This window comes from Thalassophryne amazonica, chromosome 10 (genome assembly GCF_902500255.1).
Source record: "Thalassophryne amazonica chromosome 10, fThaAma1.1, whole genome shotgun sequence".
Lineage (NCBI taxonomy): Eukaryota > Metazoa > Chordata > Actinopteri > Batrachoidiformes > Batrachoididae > Thalassophryne > Thalassophryne amazonica.
In genome coordinates this window covers 90,451,097-90,466,229 of record NC_047112.1, presented here as the reverse complement: position 1 = coordinate 90,466,229, position 15,133 = coordinate 90,451,097, and positions in this window count along the sequence as shown.

Here is a 15,133-nt window from a genome sequence, read left to right as displayed (position 1 = left end):
ACTTTAAAAATTTCCTGGCCTCTCTTGGAAGTGTGTGTGGAAAATCTTCCCATTCTTCCCTCATGTAACCAAAGAGAACAGAGCCACAAAATAAGCACAATTTGACTTTTCAAATGAGCGTTTGTGTAACTTATAGTTAACTCATAGTTCAGATCACAGTAAACTTGCTCTTGTGATTTTTCAGAGATTTTGTTAAAAGTACCAAATTCACAAATGCTCAGTTTTAGATGTGCACTGACACAAGCACGATGCACGCGTGTAACAAATTCTAAAGCTCTAGCATCTCCAGTCACAAAAACACCCAAAGCCTTCGCCTGATGATGACAGACTCACAAAGGACCCTTTATTTATTTATTTATTTATTTATTTTATTTTATTTTTTGCCGGGGAGTGGGAGGGATCACGATTAGTAAATGTAGCTGAAGATTCTAACAGCCATCTGGTTTACAAACCTTTAGAATTGATTACCATGAATATGCCAGGAAGCACTGAACTACACTGACTGAAGCACCTGTTTGAATTATGGGGTGCAGTCAAAAAAAAAAATGGATTCATCAGTCCAGCAACATCTTTGCTGCTCTTCATATTCCTGAAGTTTAGTCAAGGCAGTTGGACTTCTTGTTTACCTCGGAAACATTTTGGCGCTTGAAACAAGAAGCTAAACGAGAAGTCCACTTGTCTTGACTGAACTTCAGGAAGCTTCTGATCTTCACCTGGATGACTGAGAACCTGCACAGTGCTCATACACATATCCTATCCCAGCAATCACAGGGTGTAAGGTGGGGTTCACCCTGGACAGGATGCCAGTCTGCTGCAGGGCCACATATAGACAAACACATTCACATCCACACTTATGGACACTTCAATGTTTTCAGATCACCTAACCTGCATGTCTTTGGATGTGGGAGGAAGCCGGAGCACCTGGGGGAAACCCACTCAAACATGAGGAGAACATGCAAATTCCATACAGAAAGGCCACAGATGGGAATCAAAATCTTCACGTTATAGTTTTATAAGTCAATGTATCCATAGAGAGAACTAGCCAAGTGTTTTGGGTCCTGTGCTGTCTGTCTGACTGTACGGGTGCGTGACTGTGATCCTAAACGGTGACGTAAGGTGACAACTGGATGTCTTTGTATGAAGTGCTTTTTTATTTTTGTAAGATCCTTGGTCCATCCAGTACCCAAGGCAGTTCCATGGCGTGGTGGATGCAGTGATGCACAGTGTCAGTGCATGCTCACAAACCTGTAAGATAAGTGCTGACCAGCCACATTTGTACTGACATTCCAATATCTATCTCGTTATCCTTGTTAACAAAGTGATTTTCTGAGGAAGTGCCCTTTGTGAGTCTCCTCCTGATGACCAGGATGTATTAAACCGGTGCACACTCAAAGATTGACAACATGGCACCCATTCTGTCAAAGAGCATTCAAGACATGTAGACTAGGGCTGCATTTTTAAACTTATGTAAGGAAAATTTGAAGTTTAGTGACCTGATCTGGATAAGACTTAAACAAGGACAAAGTAAAGAGAAATAAGTCCTATATCGGCCCTTATTTCATTGTCTGAAGTGGATGAGAGACTACAACTCCGCCTAGATGAGACACCAGTCCATTGAAGCTTACTTCCTCAGCCAAGGCCAGTACCCATTTACAGTTGGGCAGACTGGGACAATGCAGATGAATTGTCTTGTCCAAGGTCACATGTAGCTAACTCCTTTATTAAAAAAAAAAAAGACTGTTGGACCAGGGGACCAGCGTTAATGTCTACCCCTACCTCTATGACCTTCTAAGGTGAAAGTAGCTGGTAATATATTAAATTACACTTCATATTCAAGTATTCAAATACGATTGCACAATTAAGCAGTTATTGAAAGCATGCAGGTTACTGTGTACAAAAGTAAAAAAAATAAATGTTTAAGTCTGAAGACAACACAAATGTCATGCATATGTTTGCTGTCAACCTTGAACACATCACAGTCAGAGTCTTCAGCAGCCAATCACAACCACGGCTGGCCATCGCATTAGCCAAACGCTTTTTGTTTTTGTAGCCAACTACGGCTACATGGTTGTTAATAATTATCCGTTCAACAAAATTGAAAGGTGAAATACTTGTATATTAGAGGTACAACTCTATGACGGTGTTCAATCAAAGGAAGGAAAGTGTCTGAATCATGTTTTAAGGGCTAACAGTGGAAAAGACGAACTCCATGACCCTGTTGATTCTTACGGACATGTTACATGCATTCCCTCGTTGGTACTATTTATGTAAAGCAGTGGATTTATTTACATGTTGGAATACTGTATCTTCTGAGCCTTGTTGTGTACAAAAGCCTTCGGTTTGTAACTGTACCGAGCATAACAATTCTCACTGTGCCCGTGACGACTGTGAGAGAAGCTGTGGGACATTTTGCCATGCAAATGTTTCCGCAATCTGTCATGATCACACGGTGGGTGCACCTAAACACAGCACTGACCACCACAAGTGGTATTGGGCATTGACACTGAACCGCACATTTGTTTGTTTTGGTTTTGCTTTGCTACGGTGACAGAAACGACCCTCCTGCTGTAACATAAAATATAATTCTTGTACATGTTGTCCCGTAACATGATTGTGTTTGTAGGCTTACGCCGTTACTTCCTCATAAATGTGATTATGGTCCGTTTAGCCTTACGTAATGGAAAACACCTTGTCGATTTAAAAGGAAAAAATAAAATAAGAGTCCCTAACATTTCTGTACGTATGTAAGTATGTACTGTATGTACGGCGAAGGCTTTCACTGAGCGTTGGTCAGACACAGGCCATTGAGACGTTTTGTCACTTTGATTCTTGATTTAGTCGTGCACAACAGTGTAGTGTACGCAGTCTTGTAAAACAAACAAAGAAAAAAACAGTTTGGTATTATTTGCACTTTTTTGTTCCATATTCATGAGAAAAATCTAAAAAGGTACAGAATGTTATGAATAATGTAAATAAATGCTGATGTCGGAACCCCTGGCTTGTAAATTATTTCACTAACCTCAAAAATAAATAATACAAGCAGAAGTGACCTTAGTGGCAATGAAGTCGAGGCTTTGGAAATGAAAGAAACTGACAAACAAGATCAGTTTACACACCTGCTCCTAATGTCCATTATGCACATAAGATTATTCCCTGTAGTACTTTGCATCCGGAAAGTATTCACAGTACTGCACTTTATCCACATGATACAGCCTTATTCCAAAATGGAGGGAATTCATTTTTTTGTGCTTATTTCTAGATTAACACTTTTAATTCAAGACATCTTGTCAAGTTAAATTATCTGTCCATGCATCAAGATAATTTCCCTCATATTTAGTGTTTTTATCTTGTTTTTAGACACCCCCCCCCCCCCCCCCGCTTTTTTTTTTTTTTTTGCAGTGAGGTTTTTGGTCACCTCCCTGACTAATCATTTAGTTTAAACCATCTGAACTTCTTCCATTTGCAGATGATGGAGGCCACTATGCTCATTGAGACCTTCAAATGTTTCTGTAACCTTCCCCAGAGGTATGCCTCAAGACTGCTGGGAAAGTGTAGTGACACGGACCCACAACAGGGGGCGTAAATGAACGGACAATGGATGAGCCAAAAAGATAACAATTTAATGTGAATGTGCACAACGAAATACCCACAATCACAGGTTTTGACTTCAGTCAATATACAAAGGTGTTGTGTGGGCAGGCTCGAGGATAGAAGACGTCTGTCCAGAGAAGAGCCGGGCCCCACACGATTTCCACTGCCAACGGATCTGAAGCACCCCGGAGCCGCCAGGTCCTGAGTCCCCAGGTGGCCACAGTCTCCAGCTGTCAGATCTGGTACTGCTGGCAGGAGGCAGAAACAGTTAATGGTGGGTGGGTGTGCACACACCCAATAAAACAATCAGCAGCAGTCTCTCTGTTAATGGATGGGAAAAAGACCTCCACCTCCGAAATAGGAACAATATACGTGCAGAGCCTGAATGAACTACTTATCAGGTTTGGTGTGAGGAGTGAAGAGCGTCGACTCCTCCACAATCCACAAACCCAGCTCCCAGCTGCGAGTAGTCAAACAGGTACGCCTGCAGAAATATTCAGGAGACCAAAACGTGCGTTCAGCACCAAAAATGGCTGAGAGTTTTACCTGAGGTAAGACGATATCTCGGCAGCGAGGTGGAGTTGCTGCTCGGCTTTTATGGAGATGGTGGTGATGAGTGACAGCTGGTGTAGATGGTGAGTGACAGCTGTCACTCCCGGTTGCTCCTACGAGGTGGTTGCGCCCCCTCGTGCCTGAAGCCTGACCTTCAGGCAGGGCGCCCTCTGGTGGTGGGCCAGCAGTACCTCCTCTTCAGTGGCCCACACAACAGGACCCCCCCTCAACCCGGCTCGTCAGGGTGCCGGTTGTAGAAGTCGGCCAGGAGGGCCGGATCCAGAATGAAGCTCCTCTTCACCCAGGAGTCTTCTTCGGGTCCATACCCCTCCCAGTCCACCAAATACTGGAACCCCCGGCCCTTATGACGGATGTCCAGCAGCCTGCGAACAGTCCAGGCAGGCTCCCCGTTGATGATCCGGGCAAGAGGCGGTGCCGGTCCGGGGGTGCAGAGGGATGAGGTGTGCTGAGGCTTGATACGTGAGATGTGGAAGACAGGATGGATCCACAGTGAAGCCGGCAGCTTCAGCTTCACTGCGGCAGGACTGAGGACTTTGAGGATTGGAAACGGTCCGATGAAGCAGTCCTTCAGTTTCTGTGACTCAACCTGGAGTGGTATGTCCTTGGTGGAAAGCCACACCTCCTGCCCGGGCTGGTATGCAGGGGCCGGGGAACGCCGGCGGTCTGCATGGGCCTTGGCCCTCGTCCGGGCCTTCACCAAGGCAGAGCGGGCGGTGCGCCACACCCGACGGCATCTGCGAAGGTGGGCCTGGGCCAAGGGGGCACCGACCTCTCCCTCCACCACTGGGAACAATGGGGGCTGGTACCCCAAACACACCTCAAATGGGGAGAGACCGGTGGCAGAGGACACTTGGCTGTTATGAGTGTACTCGATCCATGCCAGATGGTCACTCCAGGCCACCAGGTGCGTGGAGGTCACGCAGCGGAGGGCCTGTTCAAGTTCCTGGTTCGCCCGCTCTGCCTGTCTATTCGTCTGTGGATGATACCCGGACGAGAGGCTCACAGTGGCCCCCAGTTCCCTGCAGAAACTCCTCCAGACGTGAGAGGAGAACTGAGGACCACGATCCGAGACAATGTCAGTTGGTATCCCATGCAGACGTACAATGTGGTGGACCAGGAGGTCTGCTGTCTCCTGGGCCGTTGGGAGCTTCGGGAGGGCCACGAAGTGGGCCGTCTTGGAGCATCGGTCCACTACCGTGAGGATGGTCATCATGCCCTGGGATGGCGGGAGGCCTGTGACGAAGTCCAGGCCGATGTGTGACCAGGGGCGATGAGGCACCGGAAGCGGCTGGAGGAGTCCTTGGGTATTCTGGTGGTCAGCCTTGCCCCTGGCACAGGTGGTACAGGTTTGGACGTACTCCAGAACGTCGGCCTCCACGGATGCCCACCAGAAGCGCTGCCGGACCACTGCCATGGTTCTTCACACCCCTGGGTGACAGGAGAGCTTGGAACTGTGACAGAAGTCCAGGACTGCAGCTCTGGCTTCTGGTGGAACGTAGAGTCTGTTCTTAGGGCGGGTCCCTGGATCTGGGTTCCGTGCCAGGGCCTCCCGGACGGTCTTCTCCACGTCCCAGGTGAGGGTGGCCACGATAGTGGACTCGGGGATGATAGGTTCCGGTGGAACTGACAGCTCGGTCTTGAATTCCTCTTCGTGTACCCGGGACAAGGCGTCGGATCTTTGGTTCTTGGTCCCGGGGCGGTATGTGATCCGGAAGTCAAAACGTCCGAAGAACAGTGACCAGCGGGCTTGCCTGGGGTTCAGACGCTTGGCGGTCCGGATGTACTCCAGGTTCGGATGGTCCGTGAAAACCGTGAAAGGTACCGCAGCTCCCTCCAACAGGTGCCTCCACTCCTCAAGAGCCTCTTTCACCGCTAGGAGTTCCCGATTGCCGACATCATAGTTCCGTTCTGCCGGGGTCAACCTGCGGGAAAAATAGGCACAAGGGTGAAGGACCTTATCGGACTCCCTGCTCTGGGACAGCACGGCTCCTATCCCTGAGTCAGAGGCATCCACTTCAACGATGAACTGGCAGCTAGGATCGGGCTGCACCAGAACTGGCGCAGTCGAGAACTGGCGTTTCAACTCCCTAAACGCGGCTTCGCACCGATCCGACCAGGTGAAGGGGACTTTTGGGGAGGTCAGGGCTGTCAGGGGACTAACAACCTGACTGTAGCCCTTAATGAACCTCCTGTAGAAATTTGCAAAACCGAGGAACTGTTGCAGCTTCCTATGGCTTGTCGGTTGGGGCCAATCTCTCACCGCCGCAACCTTGGCCGGATCAGAGGCGACGGAGTTGGAGGAGATTATAAACCCCAGGAAGGACAAAGAAGTGCGGTGGAACTCACACTTCTCACCCTTCACAAACAGCCGGTTCTCCAATAACCACTGCAGGACCTGACGTACATGCCTGAGATGAGTCTCAGGATCCGGGGAGAAGATGAGAATATCGTCCAGGTATACAAAGATGAACCGATGCAGGAAGTCCCGCAAGACGTCATTAACCAAAGCTTGGAACGTCGCGGGGGTGTTAGTGAGGCCGAACGGCATGACCAGGTACTCAAAGTGACCTAACGGGGTGTTAAATGCCGTCTTCCATTTGTCTCCCTTCCGGTTCCGAACCAGGTGGTACGCATTTCTGAAATCAAGTTTGGTAAAGATTTTGGCTCCATGCAGGGGCGTGAACACTGAATCCAACAGGGGCAACGGGTATCGGTTGTGAACCGTAATCTTGTTCAGCCCTCTGTAATCAATGCATGGATGGAGTCCGCTGTCTTTCTTGCCCACAAAAAAGAAACCAGCATCCATCGGGGAGGTGGAGTTCCAGATCAGCCCGGCAGCTAACGAGTCCCAGATGTAGGTCTCCATTGATTCACGCTCAGGACGTGAGAGGTTGTACAACCTGCTGGACGGGTACTCAACACCCGGGATCAAATCAATGGCACAATCGTACGGACGGTGTGGGGGAAGAGTGAGTGCCAGATCTTTGCTGAAGACGTCAGCAAGATTGTGGTACTCCTCAGGCACCGCCGTCAGATTGGGGGGGACTTTAACCTCCTCGTTAGCAGTCAAACCGGGGGGAACCGAGGATCCTAAACACTCCCGGTGGCAGGTTTCGCTCCACTGAGCCACAACCCCAGATGGCCAATCAATCCGGGGATTGTGTTTTTCCATCCATGGGAAGCACACAATAACGCGGGAGGTAGAAGGAGTTACATAGAACTCAATCTCCTCCCGATGATTCCCAGACACAACCAGAGTTACTGGCTGTGTCTTGTGTGTGATTAAAGGGAGAAGGGTACCATCCAGCGCCCGTACCTTCAATGATGAAGGAAGGGCCACTACAGGGAGCCCTACTTCCTTTGTCCATCTGCTATCCAACAGATTCCCTTCCGACCCTGTGTCCACAAGTGCTGGGGCGTGAAGGGTTAAATCCCCACACAGGATCATGACTGGGATTCGTGCTGATTTACGTGCACTCCCTTCGTGCGTGTTGTGACCCACCCTGAGTCCAGTCTCTAAGGGCGAGTGTTGTTTTGACCGTTTGGGGCAGTTTTTCTGTGTGTGCTCCTTTGAGCTGCAGAGAAAACACTCCCCACGAGCCAGCTTCCTCAATCTGTCATCTGATCTTATTTTGGCCCTGCTCGTTTCCCTAACAACGTCAGCAGGGGGAGCTGTTGCCACACGGAGCCCTCTGGCTGTGGAGCATGGGGAAGATGGCTCCCTTTCGGACCCGGAAGAGGGACGGCTCATGCCTGACCACGCTCTTCGTCTCGCTCCCATCGACGTTCCGCTAATCGGTTGTCTAACCGTACTACTAGGTCGATAAGCCCGTCTAAATCCAGCGGCTCGTCCTTAGTCACCAGGTGCTCCTTAAGGACCAGAGAAAGTCCATTTACAAAGGCGGCGCGGAGTGCAACAGTTTTCCAGCCGGCCCTCGCTGCTGCGATGCGAAAGGCGACTGCATACTCGGCCGCACTCCGACGCTCCTGTCTCATAGACAGCAGCACACTCAAAGCGGTTTCGCCTCTATTTGGGTGATCGAACACTAGTCTGAACTCCCTCACAAACTCAGTATATGCTGATAGAAGCCGTGAGTTCTGCTCCTAGAGCGCCGTAGCCCAGGAGTGTGCCTCTCCTCGAAGCAAATTAATAACATAAGCCACCCGGCTGGAGTCCGACGCGTACATGACGGGACGTTGTGCAAAGACGAGCAAACACTGCATTAAGAAGTCTGCGCACGTCTCTACACAACCTCTGTACGGTTCCAGGGGGGGTTATGCATGCTTCAGGGTACGGTGGGGGGGTTTGTTGAACGACCACTGGAATATCTGGATTCGGCACCAGGTCAGCAGGAGGAGGTGCTGCAGCCACGCCCCGTGTGGGCGCTTCTACCTGTGTGGTGAGAGCCTCCATCCTGCGGTTGAGTATTGCGCTCTGCTCGGTCACTAAGTCCAACCAGGCAGTGAAGGCAGTTAAGATTTGCTGCAACTCACCTAACATGCCTCCTGCTGGCGTCTGTACACCCTGCTTTTCCATTGGTTGTTCAAACGGTGGATGACGCCCCTCGGAATCCAAGACGCTGGCCGAGATATCCTGTTGGGAAAGTGTAGTGACACGGACCCACAACAGGGGGTGTAAATGAACGGACAATGGATGAGCCAAAAAGATAATTTAATGTTGTGAATGTGCACAACGAAATACAGACAATCACAGGTTTTGACTTCAGTCAATATACAAAGGTGTCGTGTGGGCAATCAGCAGCAGTCTCTCTGTTAATGGGTGGGAAAAAGACCTCCACCTCCGAAATAGTAACAATATACGTGCAGAGCCTGAATGAACTACTTATCAGGTTTGGTGTGAGGAGTGAAGAGCGTCGACTCCTCCACAATCCACAAACCCAGCTCCCCGCTGCGAGTAGTCAAACAGGTACGCCTGCAGAAATATTCAGGAGAACAAAACGTGCGTTCAGCACCAAAAATGGCTGAGAGTTTTACCTGAGGTAAGACGATATCACGGCAGCAAGGTGGAGTTGCTGCCCGGCTTTTATGGAGATGGTGGTGATGAGTGACAGCTGGTGTAGATGATGAGTGACAGCTGTCACTCCCGGTTGCTCCTACGAGGCGGTTGCGCCCCCTCGTGCCTGAAGCCCGAACTTCAGGCAGGGTGCCCTCTGGTGGTGGGCCAGCAGTACCTCCTCTTCAGCGGCCCACACAACAAAGACAATCCTGTCTGAGGTCAGACAATTCCTTTGACTTCATGCTTGGTTTGTGCTCTGACATACACTGTCAACTGTGGGACCGTATATGTAGACAGGTGTGTGTCTTTCCAAATCATGTCCAATCAGCTGAATTTACCTCAGGTGGACTCCAGTTAACCTGTAGAAACATCTCAAGGATGATCAATGGAAACAGGATGCACCTGAGCTTAATTTTGAACTTCATGGCAAAGGCTGTGCATACTTACGTACATGTGATCTCTTAGTTTTATTTTTAATACATTTGCAAACATCTAAAAAAAAATTCACTTTTTTCACATCACAACACGGTTGGAGCATTTTTAAATTTTGACACCTGTGTAATTCTTTATTGACCCCTGTGGCTCCTTAGAGGTCAGCTCCAGGATGGCTCCATATCTGAAAATAAACATTAGTTAATTTAGAATATGTGTGCCAAATTGCATGTTTTTATCACAAAATGAACAATTAGCTATGCTGCACCACTACTGACAGAGGTGTTGTCTATGCCAATACCTTATCAGGATTGACAATGGATGCCTGCTCTCGAGAAGTGGAGCTGGATATCTGCCTGGGTGGTTGCCATCCAGGACCCAATACAGGTTTGTAGTGTGGTGGATGCTCTATTCTGGTGCACATGTTCCTGAATGTGACCTGACAAACTCTGGACATGCATAACCTGGCACAGGAAAAACACATTTTAAGTGGATCTTTCCTGGATTACTTTGAGAAGAGAATGGAAGACATTAGGTTAAACATATTCCAGCATGCCTTAATCCAGCCACTACACCCTGCTATTGAGATGGGCTCCATTACTGAGGTATTACTTAGATTTACAGAATTTGATAGTATCTCACTCGGCATGCTGACAAAACTTGTAACATCAACAAAAAGCACAACCTGTTTATTTGATCCTATACCAACAAAACTGTTTAAGGACCTGTGGTCCACTCTTGGGCCGACTGTGCTGGAAATTATTAATCTTCTGGATCTGTTCCGAAATGTTTCAAATCTGCAGTGATTAAACCATTACTTAAGAAACCTAATCATGACCCTAGCGTACTGAAAAACTATAGGCAGATATCAAATCTATCATTTTGCTCTAAAATTCTGGAAAAAATGGTGTCACAGCAGCTCGTAGACTATCTTACTGAGAATAATCTCTTTGAGCCACTGCAGTCTGCTTTTAGAAAACATCATTCCACAGAGAGGGCTCTCACTAAAGTGGTGAATGATCTTCTGCTTGCAGTGGATTCAGACACCACGACAGTTCTGGTGCTGTTAGATCTCAGTGCTGCATTTGATACCGTGGATCATCATATTCTACTTGACAGGCTGGAAAATCACTTTGGGATTACTGGGAGTGCCCTTGCGTGATTGACGTCATACTTGACCAGTCATTCTTACTGTGTTTTGTACAGTAACACTACTTCTAATCTTAGTGTCATGAAATTTGGGGTTCCACAGGTGTCTGTCTTAGGCCCCCTGCTTTTCTCCCTTTATATAGCACCCCTTGGGCACATATTGCGGTGTTTATGGATTACCTTTCACTGTTTCATTTGTTGTGATGTGTCCCTTTTTAGGAGTGTTTCCTTTAACATTTTGGCTATTGCCACACTGCTCAATGCCACCTCATGGACAGCCCCAGGCCACACTTGCACCTCGCAGCCACCATTAGGTCATGCCCACCACGTGCTCTTCTGCCTCTCCATTTAAAAGTTATAAGCCCTCCCCTCAAGCCACCCATTATGTGTTACCTGTCTCCCTTATTCCTTCAATTAGAGGTGGGCGGCTCGATCCTAATATTGATAATATCGATACCAATGCTGGTATTGATATTGAACGATCCTCATGTAAAACGATCGATACTCGAGGTTTTTTTCTCTCCCACATGCACTGACTGCTGCACACGCAGATTCATCAAAGTCTACTCTCTGTCTGTAAGAGCAGCGCTGCTCTGTGTCACACAACACAGAGCAGCGCACCCTCCCCCTCTGGTCTTTTGTTGTTGCGCCGTCACGTGGCTCAGTGGTGCCAGCCAACAGCCATGCAGGTAGGCTCAGCCTGGCCCGCCCACTCAGCGCTGTCCTCGAGTCAACCCTCTACCTTAGGAGATTTTAAGTTGTGTTGAGTGATATTTTTTTTAACAAAAATGTTGATTGTGATAAAGTATTTTGTTGTCACATACAATGTTTGGCGAAATTCTATCCTAGGTCTTTTGTATTCTTTGGATCTATGAAGCTTAAATATGAAAAAGTATTGGTATCGGTATCGATACTGGGCCTGTATTTACTAGGTATCGGATCAATACCAAAATTCCCGGTATCGCCCACCTCTACTTTCAATGGCTCATGGCAGGAGGTATGACCTTCCAACTTTCAAAGCATGTAGTAAAATCAAAGTCGAAATAAAAACATAAAAAACTCTAGAAAAACCAAGTTATAACAAAATCAAAGGTCACATTTTCTTGACTTAATGTCAAATGTATAAAGCTTTTCTTTTTGTTAATGAAATATTTTTTTTCCAAATGAAAGGCCAACCAATTGTAATTTGTAGTCACTGTAACCTTATTTTTCTTGTGCTCTGTCTCTTTGAATTTTAGGGCCCCTTCACACATAACACGAAAGACCCAGAAACTAGAAGAAAATCCGCAAACCAAACACGAAATGGGGAACCACAAACCATCCACCTGCTGTCGTGAGTGGCACATGGTCGCACAGGCGTGTATGACACACCGGCGATGGTTTTGTGCATGCGCACGAGCGTGCACGAACACAGTGCGAGCAGCTGGTACGTGTTTCACTACATTGCGCCACTGATGTGGAGGAAAATAAAATAAAAACCAGCTGTATAATTAATGAAAATCACTGGGTTGATATAAATAAAAGGGGACGCAATACAGAACCCTGTGGTTAAATAACCCTGGTTAAAAAAAATAAAATAAATGCCACTCACGGGATCCAAACCTGTAATTTATAAAAGCTCAGATTAACAGAAAGAAACTTTACCACTACGCTGCAATCACTGTCTTATAACAGGAGCATAAAATGCCTAAAATCAACAAGGAGATAAACGTATTTAAGAAAAAAAGAGTAAAAAGCACCATAATAACTGACAAAATGGCAATTGTTACAGCATATTTTTGGTGATACGTGACTGAAAGTGGTGTATTTGTGGCACTGTTGGCTTGTCATATTGTCATAGTCCTGCACCGTGCGTGTTCTGCCGGACACGCGTGATGGGCCGGACAAGCGTGACATTCAGATCGCCTGCTGCGTGATCTGACAGTCCGTTTCACATGGAGCATCCTGCCGAGGTGCGCTGTGTGCAGCCACTGCAGCCCGGCTGTGTGTGCTCAGACACGGCCCCCATGTGACCATATCTGTAAATACATGTCATCAGCAAGTCATGCAGTTGTGCTCTCCCCATGTGGGGTGGAGGAGCGTGACACAAGCACACGTGCAATACACACGCACGCCACATGTGTGTTGCTTTGCAACGCCACACTCATGGAGGTACTTAGACAAATTTCACAGCCAGCTTGAAAGTCATCGTTTGCTCACTATTTTTGTGCTGACAGCGCGAATGGCACCACATTTTCTAAGTGTCCAGCCAGCGGCGTTGGATGTTTGTGTGTAGCACCTGGAATTTGGCCGACACCTGCCGCAAGAGGGATCAAATGGACTCTCACAGAGCACTCTCTGTCTTCCAGTCGCTGGTGTGCATGAATAATTATAGCCACAGGTGTACGAGGCGTTAGAGGCAGCTCCGATTTTTCACAAATGACATGCAATTCCTCCTCCGTGCGCTAGTCGGCTTCAATCGTGTTATGTGTGAAGGGGCCCTTAGGTTACAAAAGGTGGGGGACCAGTCACTGAAGTGAGCTGTGGAGACGAGGTGGAACCATGACAGCATCATGTGTTACTAATGTAATCTTTGTGACTGTGGTCCCAGCTCTCTTCAGGTCATTGACCAGGTCCTCCTGTGTAGTTCTGAGCTTTCTCAGAATCATCCTTACCTCACAAAGTGAGATCTTGCATGGAATCCCAGACCAAGGGAGATTGACAGTCATCTTGTGTTTCTTCCAGTTTCTATTTCTAATAAATAATCATAACAGTTGTTGTCTTCTACCAAGCTGCTTGCATGTTGTCCTGTAGTCCATCCCAGCCTTGTGCAGGTCCACAGTTTTGTCCCTGGTGTCCTTAGACAGCTCTTTGGTCTTGGCTATGGTGGACAGGTTGGAGTGTGATTGATTGAGTGTGTGAACAGTTGACTTTTATACAGGTAACAAGTTCAAACAGGTGCAATTAATACAGGTAAAGAGTGCAGAATAAGAGGGCTTCTTAAAGAAAAATTAACAGGTCTGTGAGAGCCAGAATTCTTGCTGGTTGGTAGGTGTTCAAATACTTATTTGCAGCAGTAACATACAAATAAATTATTAAAAAATCATACATTGTGATTTCCGTTTTTTTTTTTTTTTGGATTATGTCTCTCACAGTGGACATGCACCTAAGATGAAAATTTCAGACCCCTTTATGATTCCTCCTCCTGTAACAGTGGAATGTGCCAAAAAAGTGGTATGTCCACCTCTTCTGCCATTTCTGTAGTAGTCAGGCGATGTCCCAGATCAACACAGCATTCAGTTTGGAAATGATCTGGTCATTTCAGCCTGTCAATCGCCGCTCGGAGCGCGGCGCGCCCTCCGCCATTGTGCGCCGTCTTTAAACCGGTTGTAACACTCTGTGTGATCCCCATAGAATCGTCCCTGAAAGCCGTCTGAATCTTCAGAATGGTTTCCACCTGGCTGTCTCTCTCAGTTTCTGGAAAAATTTGATGCAGCAAAGCTCCAAATCGTTCAGACATTTTCCTCGCAATGAAAATCCGACGAGGGGGCTGGACCACTGCTCACTCAAAGCGTGCTCACAGGCAAATGACGCAACCGACAGGCATGAAAAAACTCACGCATGCGCACGAAGGCTCAAGCTGGTCTGATGCAAGCGCACATGATTCAAATCCATATAGTTTTTGCAAAAAATAAAAAGGTGGATGTTTATTGTTTAGTTGGTACACTCTAAAACATTGCAGCCTCATTTAGTTATGTCCATTTGTTACCTCTCTTTAACATAAAGAGCTCTTACAAGTTTTGGATCCAAAACTTTTAAGAGCAGCTGGAATGCAAGTGGACATAACTAAATGAGGCTGCAATGTTTTAGAGTGTAGTCATTCAAGCTTTAACCACGAGAGCATCACCTCCCCTCTGAGCCTGAGGAGTTTCTTGAGGAGTCCTCTCTAAGGTCAGGAGTATGAGGAGGTCATCAACACCCTGGCAGCACTCACAGCAGGGACAGAGGAGAAAGTGAGAGGCCATGTGGAGAAAGAGGGTGAAGAACACAGAGCACTCATACAGCAAATCTAAATGTAATGACAAAATGTCTTCCTTTCATTTATTCAGACACACACACACACACACACACACACACACACACACACACACACACACACACACACACACACACACACACACACACACACACACACACACACAGCTCGCTTCCTTGCTGAGATAGTCAGAAAAATTGATTGCCAGTAAAAATGAAATGTTTCCACACGTGCTGTGGAAGCTGTAAATAGTCACACTTATGCTGCGTTCATGATAACTCGTAAATTCAATGTTTAAAACATTCAAGGCTGCATTCACTTAATAGTGTCCAAATATATACATGTATATACATACA